A 22118-nucleotide genomic window follows, 5' to 3' on the forward strand; every position below is an offset into this window, starting at 1 on the left:
ATAAGGGTTTATTTGCAGGGTGCCAAGCAAGGGAGTGGGAGACCAGTCTCAGATCCACTCCATCTTGGTCTTTGAGTTAGGGCTGTTTTAAACGGGAAGAACAAAGAAACTGGGATTAATCATTTTGTGACATTTCTGTGACATTTCTTAACTGTCGTTTCGCGAGTCAGGATGCCTCTGGTTTATGATTCTCTGGCCAGATGGTCCAAGGCTCAGGGATCTGTGAGCTCATCTTGCTCTGAGTCTTTACGTTAATGATGACCTCCATAATAGCAATTTTACTGTATTAACAATGTTACCGAGAACAGCCATCTTTGTCATCTGACTCTGTTTGATTCATGTTCAGTTAGCACAGGATTGAGGTCAGAGGAGACAAGAAAGGGATCAAGGTTTTGAATAGAGAGATTAATCATAAACTCCGCAAGGGAACTCGGTTTTAGAGGGACTCAGTTTCACAGTCAGTGGCCAAGTCCTTGACCTGAAAGCTGCCTCGGGTGCCCGTGTCTTCATGAAGGGCTTTGCCTGGCTCAGAAAAGCCTTGCAGCTGATAAGCTTTGTGAAGTCCCTGTCCTGCCTGTTTCCACCAAGTAAAGCACGCTTAGCCCTTTCCCCTTCCCTCACTGGTTTAGGCAGATGGCCCAGTCCGTCACAACCAAGGCGGAGACATGGTCTGAGCTGACTCATTGAAGAACAGTAATTCCTTCCAGAGAAGATTCGCCATTCGTTCAGACACTGGAACGATTATTTGCTGGCGGACAGCTGTAATTACTTTTTACTGCAGGTAGGCAACTGTTCCAGAAGTCAAGCTAATAGAATTACTGGTTTCTGAATGGCTTTTGGAACAAGTAATTTTCAACAAGTCAGCACAGCATGTTCGGTGAACTTTCCACCCAGGACAAATCCCTGCCTCTGTGGCTCCGCACTGCAGGCAAGATGTGGGTTCTTCGATGGGGCACTTTGGAACTGTAGGGGCATTTTTCTTCCAGGACCCTTCGTTTGAAAATGGGACTTGAGCAAATCGTGCTTGGAGATATTTCATGAGCTTGCACCAAATCACTCTTCTAATTTTTAATTACTCTGGGAGTTGGCATTAAATTGTATCAACGAACTAACCAACCTTTCTAGCAATAGCAGGGTAAATCACTTTCCCAGTCATGGTATCCCATGGTAACTTCTCCCTCCATGCTACCCATTTCTGAAGAGAAGCTAAGGGAAAAATAAATCCAGAGGGCCTTTTAGTCAACGTTCCTAACAAGATTACCAACTACTGTAGACTGTAGATAATGATTTTGCAACAAGATTCTCTATTTGATAAGAAAAAGCCCTTTTGAATGCTTGTCAACATTGGACCCTATCAGCTGATTTGACATTTAACAGATTTTAAAAAGCACATCCATGGTCTGTTGGGACAACAGTTCCTTTTACTGAGAAGTCTTCGAGGTATTTTTTGCTGTTGTTGTTGTTATGATTACTAAACATTCCCGCCTCCTGCTTTGCCATCCACTAATTAGCTGAGCTCTGGTTTTGAGTGGGCCATAACTGTTCTCTTTGTGCCCATGAGTTGGCTTGTCCTGTTACCTGTCCAGGGGAAGGAGCAAACGCAAAACTGTATGACTTGGGAGAAGACTGGGCCTACCTTAACTCTAGTATCATAAGAAGAGACAGATCTGCTTTTAAGCAGATTGAGTTGTTGAGAATCAAGAGAGGATGAACTATATAGACTATTGATCTGGAGACCGTGTATGGTGAGAACGTTTAAGACTTACACGCTTAGTAACCTTCAAATATACAATACAGTATTGTAAACTATAATCACCATGCTGCACAACAGATCCCTAGAACTCATTCATGTTATGACTAGAAGTTTGTACCCTTTGACCAATATCTCATCACCACCCAACACCCCAGTTCCTGGCAGCCACCAATCTACTCTCTGTTTCCATGGCTTTGGGTTTTCTAGATTCCACGTATAAGTGAGATCATATAGTATTTGTCTTTCTCTGTGGAGACTATTTTTTAGACTTTTTGACATATGGTCAATGCATAGAGACCTGTTAAGGGAATTTATTTCAAGCAATTGGTGTTATCAGTTTGCTTTATGGATATGCAAATTCATTAGAGTCTGGGATCCCCAGAGAAGGAACTGTAACCCCACAGCAAACTTCCTTTGCAGCCCTTAGAAATCAAAAAACCTTCATTCATTGTTAGGAAAGTTGAAAGTATGCTAGATAGCTGTCCTCAAAAGCCTGAAAAATGCTTAGCTGAAAATCATTAAGTAGGTTTAAGAAACTGTTTACTATTTAATACTACACAACATTTAGTATTACCACAACCTTTGCAAGTCATTCTGATGGGGGCACTAAAGTCACCCTCAACTGCAGGACCCCAGCTCTAAAACATCAGGAGGATAGAGTCTGCAAATTGAGAGCATATGAGTCAGAGCAAAAGTTTGGAATCAGACAGAACTGGGCTCAAATCCCACTCTACCACTTCTTACCCGTGTCTTCCTACAATCCTGTCTGCCTTGCAATGGGGGTGATGAGATAATGTATGTGAAGCACTTAGTGCTGTGCCTGGCACAGAGTAAATGCTCAACAAACAGGGATCAATACATTAATTATGCTGATGAACCATGCTTCCTTTAAAAGACATACACCAATAACATTTCAAAGGGCGTACCCTTTGCTAGCCAAACCTCCTTTACGGAAGATCTAACATTCTGGGTGTTGAGGAAGATTCTAAGGTACCCATGAGGCCCATACTATCACAAAAGGTCAGTGTGGTCACTTATCACAAAGTGTGGTCAGTGGGCCACTGCCCCAGAATCACCAATAGTGCCTGTTTATAAAACTGGTTTCTGGGCCCCCTAGAAGGCAGGCTGCATTGGTCAGGATTGGCCAGGCTATGCTACAGTAAGAGACACACCCTAGAAGCTTGGCGATTTCACCTTGAAAGGTTTATTTCTCACTCACGCAAAGTCCGCTGTGGCTCTGAGTGTCCTCCAGGGCATCTCATTTTCAGCAGGGGCTCGGGGACGCAGGCTGTTTCTCTCTGGTGGCTCCACCGCGGAGATAAAGCCTCTTGCTGTTGACGTGGCAGGTGAAGAAGACCACCAAAGTGACTCCTGGCACATCTACTCACAGTCTGTTGGCCAGAACCTGTCACGTGATCCCGTTTACTTCCAGGAGCTGAGAAAAAAGGTGAGGAGGGTGGATATCTGAAATGTCTCTCTCTGCCTCACTCACTGAATCATTCTCTGGGGTTAGGATCTAGGAATCTACATTTTCAAACTCCCCAGATGATACAATTCAAAGTTAGCCATCACAGGGCTGTGATTATCTACTGCTGGCAATGTTCCTTTCTGGGATAAATAATTTGAAATAATGGAAATGAGAGGGTGGCTCTGTCAACATAATAATTAAACTGGGAGTCTAAGAGTTTAAAACATTAGGCTCTTTTCTAGCTGTTACGTTAAGTGTAGCTCTTAGGTAGAGATGCCTCTGAAATCTGTTTCTGGTCCAGACTCTCCACTGCCTTCAGACTGATATATACTCAGCCAGGGTCTCACAAATCTCAACCTGTTTGTTCATCTCTACCAAACCTGTCCCTGTGTCGTGTCCTGGGACAGTACCAATACCCACCCTCCCGGGCAACTTCCAAGGCTTCGTGACGTGGGAGTCTTCCTTGGCTTTTCCTTTTTTTTAACCCCTCAAAGCCAGGCATCAAGACTGTGTTTCTGTCTCTTCACCGCATAGTGCGTCTGCTCCCATCTCTCTTCCTCCACTGCGGTTCCCTTAGTCCAGGGTCCCATCATCACCTGCCCTGGTCCAGCTCCTCTCTCCTCTTTCTCCCAAATTGCTGCCAGGGTGATGAACTCCCCTTCACGATAAGCATTTCCTCATTTCTCCCCAGCAAGACTCCTCTCCTCTCCTCAGCCTTTTCTGAGCTTACTCTTTTCCCCTTCACTCTTCCCCAGCATACTTCTCTCACACAGCTATAGTTTGAACTCACCTGTATCTGCTACACTGCAAGCCCCCTGAGGACAGACAGCAAGTTTGCCTCTCTCAGGATGGGATCCTCATGGTCTGACACCACACTCAGCACATAGTAGGTATGAAGGGAGAGAGCAATGAGGGTGGGGAGCTGCATGGTGTCTGGCACCTGGTGGGTGCTATACAAAATTTGTTGAGAAGAGGATATCCAACCATCTTCCTCTGCTTAGTTATCCTGTCCTGCAGCTATGATCAAAGATGAGAATAAGAGGTGGAGCGAGTCAGCATGTTCAGGGTGTCTGAGTAATATTGTTTTGCAAGCAGAGCAGCATTTTAATTTGCAGAAAAACAATTCTGAGTAAAACCAAGTGAATTAAAAATAAATTGCATGAGTGAACTAATTCCCAGTTCAAGGAGGGCTAACAACTGAAAGTGATATCATTTTTCTTAATTCACAATAGAATCCATAAATATTTGGGGGAGTTAAAATAGTAGTGTTAATATTTGTTATATTCCTGAACATCTACAACAGTATTTATCCACACGTAGTAAAAAATGAGCCAGAAATGTACTCAGAATGTATTTCTAGGAGCATGTTTGTGAGCCATTTACATATTATACAATGTGTCTATGTCTTAAATCATAATACAATTTTGTTACAAAAGTTTTCTTATCTCTAGGTCTGCTCTTTCATATTTTTAAGGCAAGACTTGGCACCTCTACTCACTAAAGATTTCCAAAAAATGACCCTCAAATAGGAGACTCTACAAAAGAGGGTAATGTTCTAATATGTAGATATAAAGAGATGAAGAGAGATTAATGAATTAGAAATAGTACTTGGAAAATAATGAATTCTTTTTTTATATTTTAATTAAAATTTTTTTTTGATGTGGACCATTTTTAAAGTCTTTATTGAATCTGTTACAATATTGCTTCTGTTTTATGTTTTGTTTTTTTGGCCATGAGGCATGTGGGATCTTACCTCCCTGAGCAGGGATTGAACCTGCACCCCCTGCCTTGGAAGGTGAAGTCTTAACCACTGGGCCACCAGGGAAGTCCCAACAAGAAATTCTTTTAAAATAATTTTTAAAATATGTGTGTGACAAAGCGAGCGAGAGGCATGGATATATAGACACTACCAAACGTAAGGTAGATAGCTAGTGGGAAGCAGCCGCATGGCACAGGGAGATCAGCTCTGCTTTGTGACCGCCTGGAGGGGTGGGATAGGGAGGGTGGGAGGGAGGAAGACGCAAGAGGGAAGAGATATGGGAACATATGTATATGTACAACTGATTCACTTTGTTATAAAGCAGAAACTGACACACCATTGTAAAGCAATTATACCCCAATAAAGATGTTAAAAAAAATATGTGAACTATTTGGAAACTAGAGACAATCAAAAATAATAAAACAAAAATCGGTCATAATTCCTCCCAAGGCAGACAGTTACTAAATTTTTTGATTTATCTGAAATTTCATATGATGTGTGGTGTAGGGGAGAAATCAAACTTTATTTTTTTCCTGAATACAAGTTAGCCTGTTATCTCAACTTATATCATTGGGTAAAGCCTTAGAAGAAGTTAATTTCCACTTAAGCAAATCAAGATTGCACCTGTGCTGGCGGCACTTCCTGAGAGCCTCTGATTTTGCCACAGTTCTAAACTTTCTTGGTTCTCTGACTGAAGGGAATATACCAGCAGCGGTGGCCATGTTGCCCACCCAGACCCCAGCCCCGACATTGTCTCCTTCTCTGAGAAGCCAGGAGGACTAGTCAAACCAGAACAGGGAGTTCCAGGGCGGCACCAGCTGAGGGAACAAGTGGAGGCAGAAAGGGTGTCACAGACATTTTCCAAAAGTCTGAATGCATATGCCCAGGATACCACCTCTTTGAATCTAACCTAAAGAAATACTCTCACACACGGACAAAAATGCAAAGGAAGCACTGACCACTGCAGCATTATCAGTTATCAGCAAAAACATCAATAGGAAGTTGGTTACATAATGATAAATCTGTATTATGGAATACTTTGCAGTGATTAAAAAGAATAAGGGGGGAGGGAGAGAAGGGAAAGAGAACGACTGCAAAAACATATTAAATGAAAAACCAAGTCATAGAATAATATGTATGATTTGATCTTGTTAATGTAAAAAGAACCCTCATAAATGTGTATAATGTATATATGATATATATTATATATAAAATGTAATATATACAAAATATGTATATATGTATTTATACATATATAAAAATATATTAAAAAAACATATATATACATATATAATATATAGTATATATTTAGAGTATTTAGGTATATGTAACGAGAAAAGGTTTTGAAAAGATGCAAATTCCACTAAAGAAATCACAAATGGAATTGACAGGGGGAGTGCTGGAAAAGAGAGATGGCAGAGACGCTGTTTTATTTTGCTCTAAGTACTTCTGTATTTTTAAAAAATCTTTTACAATGAGAAATGCAGGAAATGCTTATTCAATATTTTCAAAAGACAAAAATAAACATATAAGAAAGGAAGACTTTCATGGAAACCCTAAGCCCATTTATGCCAGCATGAACCAGCATGTTCCCGACTTGCCCGACAGCGGGGTTCAGTCTTTATCAGCAGGTGCAGCTGAAGGCCAGCCCACAAATTCCTACCCATGACTCGAAGCTTAATCTGGGAAGTGCAGAATGGAATACAGGAGAACAGGAAACACAGGAGTCCCAGGAACGCTTATATTAAGGACCAGTTAAACCCAGAATTTTAAAAAGTAAAAGGAGCCAGAAATGATGACTACAACAAAAAGAATCATCACCCCCACGGAGAGGGCCAGGCCGATTTTGTTCTGGGCTGGACTTGATTAGACCATGCATGAAAAAAACGAAATCATTTTTTTTTACTGTCTCAGAAGAAAAATACAGAAGGTGTGTCTTGAAGTGACCGAAAATCACAAAGTTTTATTTTTTAAAGTGGAAATGATTCTCTCTTTTGCCACCTGGTGTATCTTACCAAACTGATTTACTAAAGGCTTGACCTTTGGGTCTTCCTATGTTTATAGCAGGTGCCAGATTAGATTCTATTAAACTGGAATAAAAAGCACCTGCCCCAGCCTGCAGCCTCAGCCCAGTCCGAGGGCCATCTGAGAGAGCAGGGGCATGGGGAAGCCTCAGGGAGGGAAGACGGTGGGCTCCCCTACCTGTCAGGTGTCCTAAGGAGAGCACTCCAAGGGACCCTGCTCCTCAGATGCTGATTTCTATTAATGAAGGAAGTACTCAGGAGAAGGGAGGGGAGCATAGACATAGTGGATTATGAGGAAAACACCACTGCCCCCACCACCTTCTTTTATAGGTCTGGTCCCAAAAAATGTCACCTTATTTCCCAATCCCACCCTACCCTTGCCCAGGGGTGAGAAGAGGGAAAAAATGATTTGCTTTGATACTTGAAATGTATTAAAACCTGCAGACACTGACAGTCTGCTCCTCTTCCATGCAGCAGCGTGGGGCAGCGATGAACCTAAGGAGAGAGCTCCTGACAGCTGAGAACACTCACAGGTTAAGTGGTTCTGTGCAATTCCACACCCCTGCTGGTATCCCCCAAAGGACGAAATCCCAGAGTACTGTTAAGTGAGACAGTATCTCCTCTTTTATCTAAGGCCACTTTTTCTATTCCGTCCTCTCTTGCTGCGTGCTTTCAATTACCCTTCTCTTGCTCAATTATTTAATCTTTACCCCTCAACTGCAACTTTTCAGCATGCGGAAGGCCTTCCCATTTAAAGAAAAATAACCACACTCTCTTGTTATGGACTAAATTTTGTTCCCCCCAAATCCATTTGTTGAAGCCCTAAGCCCCCAATGTGATGGCATTTGGAGACAGAGCTTTTGGGAAGTGATTACATTTAGATGAGGTCATGAGGTTGGGGCCCTCATGATGGGATTACTGCCCTTATACTAAGAGAAACCAGAGAGCTTGCATGCTCTCTCTCGTTCTCTCTCGCTTTCACTTCCCACCATGTGAGGACACAGCAAGGAGGCAACCACTACAAGCCAGGAAGAGAGTTCTCTCCAGAAACCAGCCATGCTGGCACCTTGATCTTAGACTTTCAGCCTTCACAACTGTGAGAAAATAAATGTCTGCTGTTGAAGCCACCCAGTCTATGGCACTTCATTACAGCAGCCCGAGCTAAGACGGTCCTACACTCTGCTTCCAGGAACTACTTCTTCCACCATTTCACAGCCAAATTTCTGGAAAGTGTCAGTGTTTATAAAGACTGTCTTCATTGCCCTTCTCCCACTCATCACACCCCTCCAGTCTGGCTTCCTCCATTTCACTAGCCCAAAGAATCTTTCCGTTAAGTTACCAATCACTTCCATATTGCTATATCCAGTGGACAGTTTTTGCCTCTCTGAGGTGTATTTGACCACTCCCCCTTCCCCTGGCTTCTATGAAGCCACACTCTCCTAGTTTTCCTCTTCTGTCTCTGGCTGCTCTGCCTTAATCTCCTTTGTGGGCCTATTTTCTGCTATTGCCCTAGGCCCTCTTCTCTTCTCCCTGTAGACACTCTCTCAACCAGGGTGCACACCTTCAATTATCACTTACACGCCAGTGATTCTAATTTTCATCTTCAGCTGGGACCTTCCCTCTAGGCCCCAGATCTACAAATGCTGATCTGACGATTCTAAGAGGAGCACCCCAGGACCAGCATGTCCAAAGTAAACTCACAAGTTTGCCCATAACATGGTTCATTCATGCATTTAGACAAATGAGTCAGAAATCTAGGAATGAATCATTCTTGACCATTCCCTCCTCCGTCTTACATCCAATTTATCATCGAGGCTCACTTATTTTACTTTCTGTGACCAATTCCCTTTATGTCCCTTCCTCTCTCACCTGCTCTATTGCAGTAGCTTCCTAAATGGTATACCTGCATCTATTCTTGCTGTCACCAACCCATGTGATTTTTTTCAAAGTGCAAATCTGATCATGTCTTATTCCTGCTGAAATCCTCCAATAAAGTTTCATTGCTCTTACATTATGACCAAAGCCCCTAACGCAGGCCTAACCACGCATCTTTACTTCCATTCCAGCTTCCTCTCACACCACACAACCCCTCACTTTCTACTCCACAGAGGCCATGTTTCCTCCCGCCAAAGGACCGTGTCATGTACTGTTTCCACTGCATAGAACACTCTTCTACTCCTCTTCTTCTTGTCCTGTTATGGGTTGAATTGTGGCCCCCAAAAAGATATGTTGAAGCTCCAACCCCTAGTACCTCAGAAGGTGATCTTATTTGAAGACAGGGTCTTTACAGAGGTAATCAAGTTAAACAAAATGAGGTCATTAGGGTGGGTCCTAATCTAATACGACTGATGTTCTTACTACAAAGGGGACATCTGGGCACAGAGACCAACATGTACAGAGGGAAGGAAATATAAAGACACAAAGGGAGAAGGCAGTCATATGCCTTGGGAGGTACATCTACAAGCCAAAGAACACCTGGGGTTGCCAGCACACACCAGAAGCTAGATAAGACAAGGAAGGATTCTCTCCTAGAACCATCAGAGAGAGCACGGCCCTGCTGACACCTTGACTGCGGACTTCTAGCCTCCAGGACCACGAAATAATACATTTCCGATGTTTTAAGCAACCCAATTTTTGGTACTTTATTATGGCAATCCTAGGAGACCAATACATCCTATCAATCCTTCTGTCTCATTAACTCCCACTCAGTTCAATCAGACTTTCTCAGGGAGTATGTCCTGGACCTCCTGGCTAGGGTCCCTATTAGATATACACAGCACTCTGTTCTCCCCTTCATAGCACTTACCACAGTTACAACTTGACATGTATTTATATGATTATTTGACAGAATCTCTCATTAGACTATAAAGTCCACTGCAGTAGGGACTGTGCCTTTCTTTAGTTTATTGCGCTACTCCCTGTGCCTAGCCTAGTACATCATACATACTGAAGCTCTATAAATATTTGTTGAATAAATGAATGAGAGAAAGAGATAAGAGGGGCATGCTGGAGATGGAACTAGAGGCTAAGGCCTTAAAAGAAGACAGGCTGGGAGATAGTTTAACATGATAATAATTTCCAGAAGGGCCTCGAAATACCTCTGCTGTCAGCTGATGCTATCATTCCATAGAAGAAAGTTTTGAAATGCACATATCTCTGAGAGAGATAAGACATTAACCTAAATTTGCATTAGCATATTAATAACATCCTTCCCAGAAAGTAAGCTCGAGGAGAGGGTGTGTCATGGAGAGCACTAAATCAAGACTCTGAATGTCTGAAGATGGAAGCTGCGACTTGATGAGGGGAACCAGGGTGAATGGTGTAAAAAAAATAACCTTTCTTACGTCACAGTTTTGTTAAGGGTCAGCTTACCATTGGCCAGAAACAAGCTGCCAGATTACTACTTACCAGGCGTCGACGAGACCCCTTCCCAGAGAACTTTAACACAGCGCTTCACTGACACTTGGCAGTCAGGGAACCATTTCCTCTTCAACTAGATGATGCTGGGGGACAGTGAGAGGACGGGTATCCGGGACTCACCCAAAAGGGAAGACTCATGCCCTTGAGTTCTGATCACAAGCTTCTTCTGCTGGAATTAAAATGGAAAAGTCTTCACCATTGATCAACATCCAGATCCCACAAGGTACAGGCCACCACACACAGCCGCTTCACAAAGGACAGTCAGCTTTTTGGGGAGATCAAACTTTAGAACCCAATAATGACAGGAAATGATCCTCACATTTTATTAAAAAGGATTTGCTGAAGATCAGCAGAAATAGAAGAGAAAGTTTTTTTTTTTTTTTTGTGGTACGCGGGCCTCTCACTGTTGTGACCTCTCCCGTTGAGGAGCACAGGCTCAGTGGCCATGGCTCACGGACCCAGCCGCTCTGCAGCATGTGGGATCTTCCCGGACCGGGGCACGAACCCGCGTCCCCTGCATTGGCAGGCGGACTCTCAACCACTGCGCCACCAGGGAAACCCCGATAATTGCTTTTATGAAACGTTTTTAGAGCTACAGGAGTTCTTTTTTTTTTTTTTTCCTCTACTGTCAACATGCCTTCAATGGCAGCAAAAAGGGAAACAGATTTTTCTTCATTGCCCCAACTCAGGATATATTTCCAGAATAATGATTAAACACCCCTCAAAATGCCTCCCATTCATACTCTCTGAAATTGTTAACGTTAGTTATATAAAGGATTAGTCTAAAGTTTACTGAAATCTTAGACTTTTAGAGTTAAAAGGGATCTTTGATTATATCTGATCCAACCTCCCTCCAGTGAAAAAATATATTCTACAAAATTTCCAACAGTGACCTCAACTTATGCTTGAGTTTTCATGGGAACAATGATCTATTTTACTTCTTTTCTAGCCAAATTATTCCATTACTAAGCAATTCTACTTAAGCTTTTTTTAATATATCTTATTACATGGAACTCTATAAAACCAGTTGGCTCCATTTAAATTTTATGCTGGTACCTTATTCTTCCAAAAGTAATTGCCTAAAAAATTACTTAATTGAATATTTAAGTGAAAGGCACAAAATTGGCAATGATTTTATTTTTGCACTTATGACCTCTGGAATATTCCTGTGGCAGGTGTAAAATTAAGCTAAAATTTGAAATCTAACACAAGTTTCAACATGTACATTACACATTTGCAGTCTTTCCCCAAAACCAGCTTTAAGCATTAGAGTGTTTTCAATCTTTAACTTTTTTAGTGAAACTTGAACTTCACAAAACAGTCATTTGTGAGGTATCTTTCCTACAGTGACTCATTTTTGTGAACAATTTCATTTCTATAAAATATATTGTTGGCACGTGGTATAGTCATTTAATTTTATAATGACAGTATATTTTAAGAGTAAAAGCAAATATAGATGATTTAGAAATTCTGAAACATAAATTGAGCAACTGGAAGTAAAAACCAAAAGCTTTCTCAAATATGTTTTAAATAAACCATTAGAGTCAGACTAAAAAGAAAACTTTTAACTTTGAGCAGAATTTTAAAACATTTTAAATGTTCATAAAAATCTCAAAATATATAACCAAAATAAGCAGAAAAATACAGAGGTCACAGGCTTCTGATTGGGCTCAACGTGGAAATAACAATTTACACTGTTTCCTGAAAGTCATTAATAGGACTTAGTCAAAACAAGAGAGAAAATTCTAAAGAAAGGAGATCTGATAATTAAATCATGAGATGATTAGCAAAAGCCTTTACCTTCCAAGAGGCAGCAGGAAGAAGGTAATCTCAGCCAACATCTCTATTCAGCAAAAAAGAGAGCCCCGAGAAACTGAAATGACTTAGCTAGATCTCCCCTACTGTTTTCTGTAACTGATAGGGGCTGCTGCTGTTTGATTCAGTTGTAAGGACTCATACCGATGAAAATTAGTTATAGCAATTGCTTGTACTGTCAGCCATGTTCAAATGCTGCCTTCTATACTGTAATAATCACGTTTCAACTTGAAAGGGATTAAAACCCCCACAAATACTGAAGCATACTGAAAATAAATTGAAAACCAGTGGGAAATAGAGTGTGGTTTAAAAAGCTTCATCAGCAACCTTAAACAGAAGAATTACGACTTGTGCCCCAGATAAAATTTCAGAACGGACTTCAAAAGCAATCCTTAGACTATTTTCAGTGTCTCAAAATATGTTAGTGGGAAGAGAGGCATAACAATTTTATTTGGATCTGTTTTGGACAAAAGAAAGTTTAATTAGAGACAAATTCCATAATTCACTTAGGAAGCACAGTCCTTTTTCCTTGTTTTTTTTATTTACAATATTTTAAAGTTACAGTTTTGAAAGAGCTGAAAAATGTTTCCTACTAACTCTCCCATGTTCTCTGTGGATAAAAGTTCTGTGTTTTGGATCCTTTACACGACAGAAGATAAATGCTAAGGTCCATCAGCAGGAGATGGAAGGAGTGAATTCCACAAACACTCAGCCTAGCTGCAATGTGAAACCAGCAACTCTAATAATTTATAGCTATATAAAAAGAAAAAAGGGAGACTGTTACACTTCACAACCATGGAGGAGTAGCTGATCACAGCTTTCATACAATACTCATGCAAGCACTTCCCCACAATCACTTCAAAGAACCATTCTCTTGTTCCAAACAATTTCAAAAGCAAAGGAACTACCTATAGCCATTTAGAAAATGAAATGCTGTCTAGAAAATAATTATTGGGATCAATAAACAATTAAAATTGGAGGTAGGGGATACTTAAATTTACTTGGATTCTTTCTTAGGAAGTTAAATTAAGAATTACCAAAGGAAATAAATTTCAAAATACTGTATAAACTCCTTTGGCAGTAAGCTACATATACATAAGTAGGTGTTCTCTTGATCTGTTCAAAAATCATCTGACACTAACAGATATACTACCCTGTATTTTGGTAGTACCATTTAGGATCCATAAGATGGCAGGCCTAGATTTCACAGTGATATTCCTAAAAGTATAAGTATACTGGTTGCCTTGAAATAAATATTGCATATTATCAGCAGTGTGTGGCTAGTAATAATATTAAGGGCATCTATCAGATTAAATTTGGAAATTATGAAGCATGGGAACTATTAACAAGCTAATGCATTCTATTAGCTCATAATAAATCACAAAATACTACAGCCAGAAGAAAACTCACGATCACCTATTTTAGTCTTGCCTTTCTCCATATAAGGAAACCAGAATCCAGATTGCCCAATGTCACAGGGCATAGGGAATAGCAGAGAGAGACCCAGAATCCTGGTTTTCTTCACCCCAATTGGCATTAATCCTAACGTTCATTGTATTTCTTCAGCTCCTCATGGTGGCATCAAAGGCCACATAACTGCTCTGCCCTATCTCACTGCTCTCGAACCCCACTTCTGCACTTCTGCACAGACTGCCTTTTACTTGTCAAAGCGTCTCTCATGAGTTACCACTCTGTTCTGCCTGGCCCCCAAGCATGGAATTCCACAACTCTCTTCATAAATTTGTTCGTGTGTTTCTCAAACTGGGGTGTGGTGATATGGAGTGGTATTTGAAGCTACAGGAGTAGTTAAGTCCTATCTCTTAGACAGGTTTTGGAGGTGCAACATCTTCTTAATTGAAAGAAATGAAATATGTATAAATTTTAAACATGAAATCCATGAAGTTTCAACAAAATGTGTAGCATTGGGTAGACTAGCTCAGGCCCGCAGCAATAAATCTCTTCTGTTCCCTATCCTGTCAGGGATACTCTGGTGAAAAGCTTACAGCTGTACAGTTGGCCCTCAGGTTCTGTTATCGGTGGATTCAACCAACTGTAGATTGAAAATATTCGGGAAAGAAAAAAAATTCCAGAAAGTTCAAAAACAGCAAAACTTGAATTTGCTGTGCACTAGCAGCTAGTTACACAGCATTTACATTGTATTAGGTCCTGTAAGTAATCGAAAGACGATTTTAAGTACATTGGAGGATATGCATAGGTCATATGCAAAGATCACGCCATTTTCTATAAGGGACTTGAGCTCAAAAGCTTGAGCAGATTTTGGCATCCTCAGGGATCCTGGAACCAAACCCCCTCACATACCAAGGGTGACTGAACCTGGTTAAAAGGTTCCTTTCCTTCAGAGCATAGCCTGGAGCCCACCCTGTCTTCTGTGAAGCACCTAAGGTCATGTTACACTTGTGTCCTAGACAAACTATCACACTACTGCCTAAATACTGTGTAAATGGTCCTAAGATAAATTTAACTTCTATGTGACAAAACATTATATTATAAACATTATAATAGAAATCAAATATCAACTATTATACAACTATCGTATGGGATACATATGTAACAGATAGAGACAACTGGTTGGCAGAATTCTTATGGGCAAACCAAACACAGTAGACGGAATTAATAAAAATAAACCAATGTACTACTTTTAGAGTTTTATACTGAGTTTTTTCCATTAAGCATTATATGCTATAGAGAAAAGTACGGAGATCCAAGAAGGTGAGCTAGAGGAGTTCTGACCAATTACCTAATCTGTCTTGGTCTGCTTTCTATTTTCTCATCTGTAAAAAAGAGTGAATTGGATTAGGAAGGGGGGAAAAGGTCTAGAATTTTAAATTGCTTTTTCTCATCTTTTGCTCTACCACCTCTTTGGCATAATTTTTTAATGAATGTAACATAATTAGTGCCTAAACCTTTTTTCTATATATCCTGACAGTGATTAATTCAGTTACTTGAAATATACTTACTTCCTTAAAAATTCTCAGCATATTCATGGGTTAGAAATCTGTAAACTAGTCCATGTTGTGAAAAACACAGACGGACTGAGGAAGGATTCCAGATTACGTGACACTAGAGACATGACACTTGAATGCAATGCATGATCTGGGATTTTCCTTTTCTATAAAGAACAGCAGTGGGACAATTTGCAAATTTTGAATGAAGACTGTAAATTGGACAATATTGGACAATGTTATTATGCCCTTTTCCTGATTTTGATAATTGTACTATAGTTATGTAACATGTAATAGAATAATCTTATTTCTAGAATTATACACTGAAATGTTTAGGGACAAAGGGCTATCATTCCTGCCACAAGAAAGAGGGAGCACAAGAGAACATGTATGAATGTGCCAATGTGATAAATGTTACCATTTGGGAAATAAAGGGTACATGGGGATTCTTTGTACAATTCTTGGAACTTTTCTGTAAGTCTGAAATTATGTCAAGTAAAAAATTAAAAGAGGGACTTCCCTGGTGGCGCAGTGGTTAAGAATCCGCCTGCAATGCAGGGAACATGGGTTCAAGCCCTGGTCCGGGAAGATCCCACATGCCACGGAGCAACGAAGCCCGTGCACCACAACGACTGAGCCTGTGAGCCGCAACTACTGAAGTCTGTGCGCCTAGAGCCTGTGCTCCACAAGAGAAGCCACTGCAATGAGAAGCCCGCGCACTGTAACAAAGAGTAGCCCCCGCTCGCTGCAAATAGAGAAAGCCTGCAGACAGCAACGAAGACTCAACTCAGCCAAAAATAAATAAATTAATTAATTTTAAAAAATTAAAAGAAAGAAATCAGAAAGACAACTTGTTTGATGGCTACATATAGAACTACAATGGAAACCAGATGTAGAAAGATTAATGAGAAGGGAAAATTGTTCTGGAAAGAAATCCTATTCATTTACAATACTATATTTCTCTGGAATTTGAGTTTATGATACTAGACATAATACACTATACTACGTATTGTAGAAAAGGATGCTCCTAGTAAACATTGGTGTAAGGATTCTTATTTGATAAGATAAATGTTTCTATAATGCCATTCTGTTTGTGGCTTGCTTCTTTACTTTTATGTTCTGCTTTAGTAAATCTTTACCAGTGTTATAACTTAAAATCTCTTCACAGACAACTCACAGGAAGAGTTTCACTAAGAATCGATGTAAAAACATATCCCAAGTGATTAAGGACAGTTTTGAGACTATGAAATAGAAAACATACATGACAAATAGAAAAGCAATTTAAAGTAAATTTCCCCCAAAAAATATTTCAAAATTTACTTTACCCCATAAGAGGGAAGGAAAGGCAAAACAAACAAAACAAAAAAGTGAACTCTAATATATGCCTTCTCTGAGTGCATAGGTAAGCTGTTCTGATGTCCCCAGGATTTAGCACACAGAAGTAACCCTTACTACTTTTTTATGGTATTCAAAGAGCCTGTAATAAATTATCTTCCATATGATTATTAACAAATGTATTTTTCAATCACTTACTAAATGTATTAATTCTTTTTTTTTTTTTTTTTTTTTTTGCGGTACGCGGGCCTCTCACTGTTGTGGCCTCTCCCGTTGCGGAGCCTAAGGTTCCGGACGCACAGGCTTAGCGGCCATGGCTCACGGACCTAGCCGCTCCGCGGCATGTGGGATCTTCCCGGACCGCAGCACGAACCCGCGTCCCCTGCATCGGCAGGCGGACTCTCAACCACTGCGCCACCAGGGAAGCCCTGTATTAATTCTTAATAAAGAATCACATAGATTTGTCTTCTGTAAATCCTTGTTTCTGATTTATCCATCTCAAAGTTAAAATACCCCTGAATTGAGAATGCAGTTTGGGCTGAGGGAGAGGCAGGAAGATGACATTGGGAAGTACACAAGTTATTTTCCACAGTATTGGTAATTTTCTAATTATTTGAATAGGTGGTGGATTCACTGGGGCTTATTTTAATACGCTTAATAATTTACATTTACTATATATATTATTTTATATGTATCAAATATCACATAATAAAGGTGTTTTAAAAGAACATATGTAGTATTTTCCCTTTTAAAAGCTACATTACAAAATAGAAGCTTTTCTTCTTTCATTTAACTCTTTTTTCCTCTCCAACTATTTTAATATTTATTGATTCAGATGTTCAACATACATTTATTTAGCAACTATTATATGCCAGACTTGGTTGTAAGTATTGAGGGTATAAGCAAACGTAAGTGTAAATAACTAAATAACTAACTAAATAAAACTGTGGTCCCTGCCTGCATGTGGGTTATAGTTTAGTTGTGAGAATGTAAAGGGCAGAGCTATGTGTAATTCTTTGCAAGCTCGGTACTCCCAGAGTGTCTTGCCCAGGTAAGAACCTCAATAATGTTCACTGATGATATTGATGATGCTTGCACCACCTATAGATCTTTTTTATGGGTAGAAGATTCTTTATGTTGTAATCAGATCATTTTACCATTTAAAATAGACTTCATCCAGCAACAAAGAAATCTGTCATACTGGATTCCTAAAGGCCACTTGGAATTGCATCCTTCTGGGAAATCTCAGCAACCTTGTCTTCCTGAAATAATAATCATCGCAACAAGTTTCCAGGTAGAGGTAAAGAGTTGTAGACACTTGTAAATTTTGTTTGGTATCCAGTTATACCATCATTAATTATTCACAGAGAAGAACTCTCAAACGACAGCTTGTGTTCCCTCTCTGCACCTTTTAAACATACAAGTTTTACACAAATTCATAAATCTCAGGTTCCAGATGACAGGGTTTCTCTTTATCAGTCTTTCTGCAATAAAATTTAGCAAACCTGATGTTAATTAGGAAGAGCAGCACAAGGGAAATAATACCAAAAAACCCACTGGTAAACTGTTCTGAAAATAACTCAGGCAATCACCACTCATTCTCTTCAATGAAAATACTTTTTCAAGATAATAAACAACCTTTGATCAAAACATCAATTGTACTAAATCTCACAGGAAAATGTTCTGTGAAAAATCTTATTTACGTACTCCAGGTCTTAGCTGACTTTAATTGTATATATTTCAGGTTGTACAGACTTTAAAACAAATGAGAGACCAGAACTTAAAAACTTCAAAGACTAGATTTACCAATATGGCATATTATAATTTGAAAAATGCTTGCATAAGTGACGAATTACAACTCTTACCTTAATGAAAAAAACAATGCTATAATGTATTTTGCCTCCCAAATTCCAGTAGCAAAAAGATGGCCATTTTTTGCTTTAAAGTCTTATGATTAAAAACAACAATCAGTTCGAGTATTGAAATAGTTCCCTTAGTGCTACGTATACAGTTGATCAACTAAACTACATATGAATGCCTACGTATATAGTTATCTACATAGATAGATCATACGTGATCATACAGTGGTAAGGCCTAAACACATCCCACTGAAGAGGATTTTTAGATTTTAAATGTTTTGGTTTTGATCGAGTCTGAAAGTCTAGACTCTATGACAAGGGTTGCAGAATTATTTTGTGTATGTTTTTCTGGGAGGTTTCTATGGCTTTTATTAGACACCCAAAGGTGTTGATGACCCCCAAACCACTAATAACCATGACCCCAGGACAGGGTAATAAGCATTCACATTCAAGGGTATCTGACATACAGAATGAATTTAATAAACATTGTTGAATGAATCTTGAATGAATATCCTTTTTCTAGAGTATCATTAAACTTTTCAGTGCTGTCATCAGAGATAAGTGTTGACTAGAAAAATCAGAAAAAAAGGGGAGAAAAATGACAAATCAAGACTGAGTGATTACTATATGCAGGACAACGGTGCAGGTGGTGGGAATTTTTTTAAGGTAATTTCTGTTTTTAAGGAACTTATGATCTAATTAGAATGAAAAAAACACACAAAATGATGTAAGAACATTAGCAAAAGGGAAAAAGGTAGTCAGTGTATTATAAAATGTATACTAGAACTACTGACGATGAAAAGCCTTTCCTAGGTTTGAAGGATCTTTGACATATACAGTGTTTAATTTTGCCATCTATAATCAGGAAAAGACCAGAAGTATAAAGGGTAGCGAGAGGTGGAATAGAAGGGATTGGAATAAATACTCCTCTTTTTATGGTCTTTGGTGATTGGGAAGACGGTACCAAGGGAAACACAAAATAATCCAGTGGTTCTTGAAGGGCAATTGTTCTTGACGCTCTTCCTCCTTATTGCTAGTGTATTTTTTGGAGGGGCACGGTGGGGGGCCAGGGGGATGCTGACTTGACCAGAGCATAGGAAAATCACTCCTCCAGTGCTCTGAAACCATTAAATATCTTTAAGCAGGTACTACCCAAGGTCTTTCACCCGAAGGCAAATGCACTGAAAAATTCTAGTTCACATTCAGAAACATGCCCAATCAACAGGAATATTTGGAAGCATAACTTGGTACACCTCCAGGCCACTGCTGTTGGCACTTTTCCTCTATGAGGTTTCTGAGGAGTCCAAGTAGAAGGCCAAGCCCAACTAGCATCTATATCCTTTCCCCATTTTGATACCATGAGCTTTTGTAAAGTGAGGCAAAACTGTAGCAACATATTTTGCTTACTGGTCTTATTTCCTTCATATAGAAAAATATGTAGGAGATACATGATGAAACCAACGTTGGACAAGACAGTCCAGGAGTTCAGCCCAACCACAGTGATATTTGTTGCTTTTTCATGCTTCACTTCAAACTTAAAGTACATAAAATACTATAATTTAAGAAGTATCGGGGACTTCCCTGGTGGTCCAGTGGTGAAGAATCCACCTTCCAGTTCAGGGGACGCGGGTTCGATCCCTGGTCGGGGAACTAAGATCCCACATGCTGCAGGGCAACTAAGCCCGCACACCACAACTACTGAGCTCGCACACCTCAACAAGAGAGCCCGCGTGCCACAAAGTACAGAGCCCACGTGCCCTGGAGCCTGCACGCCACAACTAGAGAGAGAAAACCCACACCGCAACAAAAGATCCCGCATGCCACAGCTAAGACCTGATGCAGCCAAAACATAATAAAGACAATTAAAAAAATATATATCATTTCTTGGATCTTCTCCTCTAATTCCACTGCTAACACTTTCAGATTAAGGGTAATTCATGGACCAACTACTGCATACAGTAAATGGGTTCAACTTCCAACTCTGTCACCATGGGTGAAGTTGGATAAGTTATTCTTATAACTTAGTTATTATAACTAACTTCTTGTAACTTAGAGGTTAGTTATTCCTCTCTAACCTAAATTTCCTTATTTGTGAAAAGGAGTGAATAATAAGGTTTTCGTGAGCTATAAATGAGATATTGCAAGGAAGGATATTGCACGGCATTTTGTAAGGGCTCAATAAATATATGCCATTATTCTTATCGCTTTCATTAGTCTCCCTGTGTACAGTATCACTGTAAAATTCACCTCCCACTTCGCTGCCACATAATTATTCTGAACTCACCTCTGATTCTGTCAGTCTCTTGTCAAAACTCTTCAATGGATTCCATGCAACGGCATCATCTTATCTTCTGGCCGGGAATGTGTGGCCATTCTCTACCTAGCCTTAACCAACCTGCCACCAGCCTGTCTCCCAAGAGGCCCCTTAATAACAGATGAAACTTCTTCCCCTTCCCTAACATACCCTTCTCTTTTCAGCTTGGTAGCTTTGTTCCTGGTATTCCCTCTGTGTTGAATGCCTTCCCCATGTACATCCATATAAGTCGCTGATCCTCCAAGCTAGCTTGGATGCCACCTCCTCCACAAAGCTTTCTCTCATCCCTCTAGCAAAGTGAGTTCTCCCTCTGGATGCCTGAAATACTTGTTTTCTTTTACCTTGAAAAAAATGTTACTTAGGTTCATATTACCTCCCAACCCAAAATACAAGTCCTTTAAAAACCAAGGTTTGAATCAGTTCTATTTTATATCCGCGTGGCCCCTACTACAGGGCCACACTCACAACAGATACTTGAAAAACATTTATGGAATGAGTAATCAAATACTCATAATAAAGTAGACAGTAAGAACAGAAGAGGGTAAAATAAAGCACTGAGGGAGTCCAGCGGAGGAAGAGGTTATCTTAGCTAACTTTGCATTTGAAGTCTTTAAGGATGTTAGAACTCTGCTAGGCAGAGATGATGGAAATCAGAAATCGAGGCCCAGAGAGCAACGTGAATGTAAGATGGAGAGGAAAAAGCACAAAGATTAAAGAACAGGTCGTACAGCCAAAATTTAGGAGTTGCAAAGGGTAGTAGATTATTAGGACTGAAAGATCAGATTATGGAGGGCCCTGAAGGAATTCCTGAGGAAACTGCACTTAAGGCTAGAGGCCATAGGAAGCCATGGGAGGTTGTGGAGGGAAATTATATAGTCATATATGTGCTTTAGAAAAACTACTCCATCAGCTGGGCGTAAGATGGAACTAGGGGTGGGAGAACAATTTTTGCAATAGTTAGGAAAACAGCCACAGTGTCTTGAACTATGGTGGTGACATATAATGGCAAGAATGTAAAGGTGGGACTTCCCTGCTGGTGCAGTGGTTAAGAATCCGCCTGCCATTGCAGGGGACACGGGTTCGAGCCCTGGTCCAGGAAGATCCCACGTGCCGTGGAGCAACTAAGCCTATGCGCCACAACTACTGAGCCTGCACTATAGAGCCCACACACCACAGCTACTGAAGCCCGCGTGCCTAGAGCCCGTGCTCTGCAGCAAAGAGAAGCCACTGCAATGAGAAGCCCGCACACCGCGACGAAGAGTAGCCCCCGCTCACCGCAACTAGAGAAAGCCCGCACGCAGCAACGAAGACCCAACAAAACCAAAATAAATAAATTTATTTATTTAAAAAAAAAAAAAAGGTGAAAGAGAATAAAAGAGGACAGGGTGGAAAGAGAACTACAATGGAG

The 22118-nt window shown here is 40.2% G+C and overlaps 1 long non-coding RNA gene across 2 annotated transcripts in view; it reads right to left on the reverse strand.

Annotated features, from left to right (window-relative positions):
* The window catches only part of LOC114904575, a 36418-nt gene extending 14615 nt beyond the window's left edge, over nucleotides 1–21803 (reverse strand). For both annotated transcript variants that reach the window (XR_003795987.1, XR_003795988.1), the window contains exons 1-4: nucleotides 20681–21803; nucleotides 10413–10593; nucleotides 4012–4238; nucleotides 2973–3188 (exon numbers count right to left, since the gene is read on the reverse strand). This is a non-coding gene — a long non-coding RNA (uncharacterized LOC114904575). The remainder of the gene's footprint in view (nucleotides 1–2972; nucleotides 3189–4011; nucleotides 4239–10412; nucleotides 10594–20680) is intronic.
* Nucleotides 21804–22118: the final 315 nt, after the last annotated feature.

Source organism: Monodon monoceros, unplaced genomic scaffold, assembly GCF_005190385.1.
Source record: "Monodon monoceros isolate NGI ecotype Baffin Bay Population unplaced genomic scaffold, NGI_Narwhal_1 Super_Scaffold_21, whole genome shotgun sequence".
Lineage (NCBI taxonomy): Eukaryota > Metazoa > Chordata > Mammalia > Artiodactyla > Monodontidae > Monodon > Monodon monoceros.